We start from the raw sequence: 8,712 nt of genomic DNA on the forward strand, positions 1-8,712 counted from the left end.
AATGGTTGTTGGACTCCATCTCCCATCATCCCCGGGGGCTGAAGAGACCTGTAGCGCAAAACACCTGCATACCCTCCAACATTTCTCCAATGAAAATAGGGGTGGCCTAAGGAAAAACGTAAGGAAAAAGGTCCGTATAGTAAAAGCTATGGTTTTCCCAGTAGTGATGTATGGAAGTGAAAGCTGGACCATAAAGAAGGCTGATCGCCGAAGAATTGATGCTTTTGAATTATGGTGCTGGAGGAGACTCTTGAGAGTCCCATGGACTACAAGAAGATCAAACCTATCCATTCTGAAGGAAATCAGCCCTGAGTGCTCACTGGAAGGACAGATCCTGAAGCTGAGGCTCCAAGATTTTGGCCACCTCATGAGAAGAGAAGACTCCCTGGAAAAGACCCTGATGTTCGGAAAGATGGAGGGCACAAGGAGAAGGGGACGACAGAGGACGAGATGGTTGGACAGTGTTCTCGAAGCTACCAGCATGAGTTTGACCAAACTGCCGGAGGCAGTGGAAGACAGGAGTGCCTGGCGTGCTCTGGTCCAGGGTGTCACGAAGAGTCGGACACGACTAAACGACTAAACAACAAAAACAACAACAAGGAAAAACATGACATTCTGGGATCAAATCAGAAACCAGGATGGCATCTGTAAATCCAGGACTGTCCCTGGAAAATAGGGACACTTGGAGGGTCTTCATGTGAGGTGAGGGAAACAGGAGGGAAAGAGGACTAGGGAGAAAAGGCGGCCGTGATTTCAAGCATAGTGAAGCAGTTGGGAGTGTGCTCTTCCCTCAAAGGCAGTGATTGAACGGCACTTCAGTGCCCGGCTGGGCTCTCCAAGAGAGTCTGAGGGGGTTCAGTCTCCTCTGAGGATAATTGGAGTGTATTTATGGAACTGGAGAGATTCTCTTTGGCTGGGCGCCAACAATAGTTTTCCTGATGAATAATTGGCCCGATAAGTATGTCTTTAAAAAAAAAAAAAAACAACCACCGCCACCACAAAACCATTAACTCACATTGGGAGCGGCTTGGATCCTGAGTTAATATTCCTACTCCTTCCTTCATTTTGCTGCACCAAACTCTAGGCTTCTAGTTAAGTGACAATGCAATGCTGTGGCTTCATTTCCCCAGGGAGGTTTGCCTGACACCTTCATTGTGCGCCTTTAGGCACCAGGCAAAAACGTTCCTCTTTAACCACGCCTTTGGCTGAGTGGCAGCGGCATGCAGTGCCCTTTTAAAATGTGCTGGAGAGAGGGGTTTATTGGGTTGTTTTGTTTTTGTTTTTATTAAGTCTTTTAGTGTTTTTATATTGTGATTTTATGTTGTAATCGCCCTGAGACCTGTGGGTATAGGGCGGTATATAGATTTAATAATAATAACAATAATAACAACAACAACAATAATAATAATAATAATAATGCACTTGAGTCTAAGCAGACTGTGCTAAGTTTTGTTCACAGAGTGAATGGGCTGGGAGGTTCCTGTTGCTGAGCGTCATTTTGAGACACATCTCAGCATCCGTCTGGGAAGCGCTAATCAGAGACCATGAAAGTTTCCACCTTGGCTTACGTAGTGCCACAGCACAAGCCCATTTGTTTGGCGGCAGTGAACCCTCCGAGTCGTCTCGGCATGAGAGAATGCCAACAGACAACCGCGTCAAAGCATTGAGAAAAAGCCATTGAGACGGTTGGGCAGGCGCTTAAATCTCAGGTTATTAATGGCTTCCGATGTCATTAGCAAGACAGTGAATTCCGTACATCCCATTATTGCTCCTCTGAGTCATTCGGTCTCTGCAGGTTTAAGCTGTTTACAGAAAGGAAGCAGTAAAAAGAATTGCACCAGCGACAATGCCTGTGATGGACAGCACTCGTGTTCCATTCAGGCCCTCCAAAGTCCTTTACGGCAAATTCTGTTCCTGGATTTGCATCATGAGAGCCCATGAAGAATGCAGAAGGGATCTAGCATCCCGCAAAATTACGCTGATAGTGTGCTCCCTTTATCTCTGACACTTGACCTTTTGTTCAAAAGATTCAGCAGACTGATCTCTGGCTTTTCTCCACCCCACCTCCGTCTGTGCCCAAGCGAGAGTTTGCATTCTGGGATAACCCAAGTGTGTCAGAGACTGGGGCTGCAATAACATCTGGACCCTGTGTCAGGTTGCAGGCCCTAGGCAGCATTCATGGGACAGGGAGACATGGGAAGGGCGGGGCCCAAGCATAGGTGCTGTCACAGAACCAGGTTCATGTGGACATGGGTTGTAAAGGTAAAGGGACCCCTGACCATTAGGTCCAGTCGTGACCGACTCTAGGGTTGCGGTGCTCATCTCACTTTATTGGCCAAGAGAGCCAGCATACAGCTTGACTAAGCCGCTTCTGGCGAACCAGAGCAGTGCACGGAAACACCGTTGCTAGGTTGGCAGGAGCAGGGACCAAGCAACGGGAGCTCACTCCGTCACGGGGATTTGAACCGCTGACCTTCTGATCGGCAAGTCCTAGGCTCTGTGGTTTAACCCACAGCGCCACCAGTGTCCCTGGACACGGGTTGTACTATGGTCTAAACCACTGAGCCTCTTGGGCTTGCTGATCAGAAGGTCAGCGGTTCAGATCCCCGCGATGGGGTGAGCTCACGTTGCTGTGTCCCAGTTCCTGCCAACCTAGCAGTTTGAAAGCATGCCAGTGCAAGTAGATAAATAGGTACCACTGTGGCAGGAAGGTAAACGGTGTTTCCGTGCGCTCTGGTTTCCATCACGGTGTTTCCATTGCACTAGAAGCAGTTTAGTCCTGCTGGCCACATGACCTGGAAAGATGTGTGGACAAACGCCAGCTCCCTCGGCCTGACAGCAAGATGAGTTCTGCAACCCCACAGTCACCTTTGACTGGACTTAACTGTCCAGGGGTCCTTTACCTTCTTTTTTAACTTATGTGGACACCTAACTAAGGTTGGCTGACTCGAAGATGAGATGCAACCCAGGAAAGAAAGAACAAGGAGCGTTGAGGGTAAGCAGGTTCAAAGAAGGCGGTCAGAGCATCGGACGGAAGGTGAGGAACCTTTTCCAGCCTTAGGGTAGCTTTCACTTCTGGGCAACTTTCTGGTACCCGCATGCCAATAGCACCTGCTATGGTTGTAGAGACCGACAACGTGGGAGACAGCAGTTACGAGTTACCGGTTTTTGCAGCCACTGCAGGCGCTGTGATACCCCAGCACTTTGGGTTCACCCAAGAGGCACATACCATTGTTTCTTGAGGCAGATGGACGCCAACGCCAACAACAACATCACTATTATTAGTAGTAGTAGTAGTATACAGTGGTACCTCTGGTTAAGAACGGGATCCATTCCGGAGGCCCATTCGCAACATGAAAAGCCCACAACCTGAAGCACCGTATCAGTGTAGGTGCGCGGCGTGATTTGGTGCTTATGCGCATGCGCAAAGCGCGATTTAGTAACCCTTTCCGGTACTTCCGGGTCACCGCAGGACGCAACCTGAAAAAATGTAACATGAAGCATAACATGAGGTATGACTGTACTGCCCTATAACCGCAGGTCTCAGGACAAAATGAAATAACCACACCCACACTTAGGGATGGCAGGAGCTAGATTGAAAGCAACACGCTGCGGATGAGCAGGAATGATTTGGCATTTTTGTGCTACGAACAGGTGAGCTGATTAGCAAGCGATTGCCACCCACCTGAGACAGAGATGATGGTTAGTTTCCCAGCTCTCCCAGACTCAAACATAAGTGAGCCGAAGGAAATTAAGAGACCCTTAACGTGAAACAAATATCTTCTCGGACAACCTTGCCAGCTAATTAGGAGTGGCGCACGGCAGTCAATCAAGACGCAAACATCGTTTAACGCATTCCAGCCTCTTGGATTGTTTACACCTGTTTCGGAGGTTAATCGGAGGGTAATGGATACTGGGCCCACTGGAAGGACAGATCGTGAAGCTGAGGCTCCAATACTTTGGCCACCTCATGAGAAGAGAAGACTCCCTGGAAAAGACCCTGATGTTAGGAAAGATGGAGGGCACAAGGAGAAGGGGATGACAGAGGACGAGATGGTTGGACAGTGTTCTCGAAGCCACAAACATGAGTCTGACCAAACTGCAGGAGGCAGTGGAAGACAGGAGTGCCTGGCGTGCTCTGGTCCAGGGGGACACGAAGAGTCGGACACGACTAAACGACTAAACAACAACAATGGATACTGGAAGGTTGATAGATTCCCAGTTTTGTAGCCTCCAGCCGCCATCCTCTCTGACGTTTGGCATGCTGGATGAGGCTGATGGGAATGGGAAGCAAAAGAATCTAGAGGGACCAGGTAGAGGGAGGCCGCTGCCCACTAAAGAGCTAGTTGTACTGGGAACCAAGCTGTGGGCACATCTCAGACTGGTGAGCAGAGGGGTAGCAGGCGGCAATTCACCCTGCATTCTGCCACCTAACTGGGGCTAAGGGAGAGCACTGCAATAGCCTCTGTAATAAAAGGGTGCGGAATCTGTGGCCCTGCAGAGAGCGGGTTCGCTTCCCCGCTCCTCCACATGCAGCTGCTGGGTGACCTTGGGCTAGTCACACTTCTCTGAAGTCTCTCAGCCCCACTCACCTCACAGAGTGTTTCTTGTGGGGGAGGAAGGGAAAGGAGATTGTTAGCCGCTTTGAGACTCCTTCGGGTAGTGATAAAGCGGGATATCAAATCCAAACTCTTCTTCTCTCTCATATATATGAAAAATGATTTTCAGTTTTATACATTTCAATAATTTTACAATAATTTTAACATTTCAAAACTTGACTTCCTTCCCGGTTCCTTTCTGCGGTTCCTTAAACTTATTTTTAATATTTTCTGCATATCCAAATTAACTTAATTTGTTAATTTATTCATCTACTTTACATATATACCCTTATGAAACTGCAGGTTGTTCTAATAATCATGCCAATATTCTTATCTGTTTACTATTTGCTTGTAAATATTCCATAAACCATTTATAAAAAGTTTGTCATCTTGATTTCTTATTTTTCCAGTATGTTTCACCATTTCTGCATAGTCTAAAAGTTTTTGAATCCATTCTTCTTTTGTTGGGACTTCTTATTCTTTTCATTTTGTGGCAAGTAATATTCTTAATTAATTGGGATATGGATGTAAAAGGTAAAGGTAAATGACCCCTGGACGGTTAAGTCCAGTCAAAGGGGACTATGGGACTGCGACGCTCATATCGCTTTCAGGCCGAAGAAGCTGGCGTTTGTCCACAGACAGCTTTCTGGGTCATGTGGCCAGCATGGCTAAACTGCTTCTGGCGCAACGGAACACCATGACGGAAGCCAGAGCGCACGGAAACGCCGTTTACCTTCCTGTCGCAGTGGTACCTATTTATCTACTTGCACTAGTGCGCTTTCGAACTGATAGGTTGGCAGGAACTGGGACAAAGCAACTGGAGCTCGCTCCATTGCGGGGATTGAAGATCGGCAAGCCCAAGAGGCTCAGTGCTTTAGACCATAACGCCACCTGCGTCCAAGTACCCGCTTGTACTAGGATGAAAGTAGAAACTGCAGAGCTGTGCCAGACAGGGAATTCCTGGGCTGGCTTCTGCAAACCAGCCTGGCTGACTTAGTGAAGAGCAAATACTGTATTTTTCACTCTATAAGACACACCAGACCACAAGACACACCTAGTTTTTGGTGGAGGAAAACAAGAAAAAAAAATTCTGAATCTCAGAAGCCAGAACAGCAAGAGGGATCGCTGCACAATGAAAGCAACGATCCCTCTTGCTGTTCTGGCTTCTGGGATAGCTGCGCAGCCTGCATTCGCTCCATAAGACACACACACATTTCCTCTTACTTTTTAGGAGGGGCAAAAGTGAGTCTTATAGAGCAAAAAATACGGTATGTTAACATGACAAAAGGTGTTGATGGGACACTGGGGAGAAGAATCCTTTAGCCTGAGGAGTGAGATGTTAGCAAGATGACGGGTTGTGTGTTTGAGGGGACAGGAAAAGGGAGCTTTCCAGCAAGGGGTGCTGGGAAGAAGAAGAAAGACTGGAATCCACATTGGAAAGGCTGGCCAATGAAGTTATTGCCAAGGATGTTGGAAATCTAGTACGCAGTCAAGAAGGTGGTGTGGTGGATCGACAGCTGGCACCCCAGGGTCAAATCTAGCCTTTTGGAGGACACTGCCTGTCCCATTGCTGATCCAGAGGCAAAAGTGTGTGAGGAAGGAACAATGAGGACAGTCATGGAACTTGACAGCTGTCCACCTTGGGTAGCCGTGTGCAGACTTGCCCTGCCAACTTAGACAATAAGCTCATTGGGGAAAACAGTTACCGGTAATTCCGCTCTCTTATGAAGCTCCAGGAAGGGAGGTGCTCCTTCTGTAGACTTCTTGGTCAAAGTTTCCTTAGTGTTTCCCTCCATGGCTTCCCCCAGCAACCTGAGTGTCTCTGCTTAGTTCCATCATAGCAATCTCCTCCTCCTCCTCCTACTGATGCAGCTTCATTAACGTGACCCCAAAATTCTAGATCGCCCCCCAAACTTATGCCAAAGTTTAGTGCCAACTTGTGACCCTGATTTGCTGTGTCAGTTACTCGGTTTGGGCGAAAGTGACACAAAACTTGGGCTTTGTGGCACAAAACGGGTACTAAACTTTGGCATCAGTTTGGGGGGGATCCAGAATTTTGGGGTCACACATTAATGAAGCTTTCAGATGCCCCAACAATAGAATAAGTTGTTGGCAAGGGCTTTAGGGTCATCCCAAAGCCTTGCCTTGGCACAGACTGAAGCTGCAGACAGTTGCTTTGATCTTCAGAGCTTGGTTTGCTTTCGATACGTCATTAATTTCCCTGCATGGATGAAGTGCCCGTCCACACAGCCTTATCTTATCTAAATAGGTTGTTACAGCAGACTTTCCACTCCTGTCGCTTGGGTTGGGGTGTTAGAAGAAAGGAGGAGGGAAAAGGGTGCTGACTTAAGCGAAATGCAGGGGGAAAGAGCAATTTGCAAAATGCAGAGCGACAGACGGAGAACATTGCAGGTTAAGGAAGTTGACTAGGAACACTTAAATCACCAAGCTGACAACTATTCCTCTCAAGGCCAGGGCTATAGGAAAGGTCTCAGCTTGTACCTACATTGGTTGGCATCCATCTGTCTTGGGAGATGATGAAAGGGTCCACCTCCAGGGACGAAGTCAAGCTGTTGGAGAGTTACAGCTCCTGCTGTGGCCATAGAGACCAATACAGGAGAGACATGTTTTGTGGCAGCTGGGGCAGATGAAGGCATCCTGTTGGGCTGCTGCAGATGCACCACGACATTTATTCTCTCTGTGTTGCTCCCAGAGGTAGAGCTGGGAGATATATCAATATATAAGGGTCTCTTCCAACTCTGTGATTCTGTGATAAAGGGCACATCGTGATTCTTGTAATTTGTCTCATCTCCAGGCACACGGGAAAATGCATCATATTTTTGTTCCACTTTTTTAAAAAGTGCTTTTAATAGCCAAAGACTCTTGCAGCAGGACCCAGATTTAAAAACTCTAGCATGTCTTTGCAGCAGAGAGCAGTGGTGTTGGTTTTGGAGGTGGACACCCCCTTTAGACTCATTTTCCACAGCAAGAAAGAGATGCTAATTTGAGCGAAGTTTTCCGCAATTAAGAGGAAAATGAGAACACCCCGCTGCTTGCGTGATTTAGAATGCAGTTATTACTACAACAGCTGACAGGCCTGTCTCCCTGACATGAGAAACTGCAAAGGCTGTGGGTTTCACAGTGTTATTTCTAGTGAATGGCCCTGTTATTTTGCCCGATTAGCCTAGTGAACTGTGCACCATAGTTTGATCTAACCCCAAGTTTTACATTGTTGTCGTCGTCCTCGATTCTCCACCCCCACCCAATTATGCAATAGACTAGGAGAACTGGAGTGAGAAAGGGCTTTTCTTTTACAAGCCACCCCTACTACTAGAGTGGATGCATAGTAAAATCCACCCCCTCTATCTACTGAAAGCAAATGGAGTGTAGTGTAGATACAGCAAAGGGACTCTGTGGATTTTTGCAAAATAAAAAAGTGGCAGTTCAACCCTTAGTTGTAGAATCATGGAATTGTAGAGTCGGAAGGGACCACCAAGGGTCATCTAGTCCAACCTCCTGAGGCAGGATTCAGAATCTTTTGTTCAACGTGGGTCTCGAACCCACAACCCTGAGATTAAGAGTCTCATGTTGCAACAACTGAGCTATTTATGAATGTTAATAATGTCACCTACCTTTTCCTTTACTTGTTCCCAGTACGTTTCTAAGCATAGTTCAAAGTGTTGGTGCTGACCTTTAAAGCCCTTAATGACTTTGGCCCAGTATACCTGAAGGAGCGTCTTCACCCCCATCGTTCAGCCCAGACACTGAGGTCCAGCTCCGAGGGTCTTCTGGCAGTTCCCGCACTGCGAGAAGTAAAGTTATAGGGAGCCAGGCAGAGGGCCTTCTTGGTAGTGACACCCGCCCTGTGGAATGCCCTCCTTTCAAATGTCAGGGATATAAAGAATCACATAACACTTAGAAATCATATGAAGGCAGCCCTGTTCAGGGAAGTTTTTAATGTCTGACATTTTATTACTTTTTTATATTTTGCTGGAAGCCACCCAGCGTGGCTGGGGGGTGTTGCGGTGCCGTCCCCTTAGAGCAGCAGGGCGCTCAGGGCTGCGCAGTGGAGGTGGCGGGCAGGAGGGCGATTGCAGCTGTGGGGCGGAGGTCA

The sequence above is a fragment of the Podarcis erhardii genome, assembly GCF_964252035.2.
Source record: "Podarcis erhardii genome assembly, chromosome: 1".
In the NCBI taxonomy this organism is placed as follows: domain Eukaryota; kingdom Metazoa; phylum Chordata; class Lepidosauria; order Squamata; family Lacertidae; genus Podarcis; species Podarcis erhardii.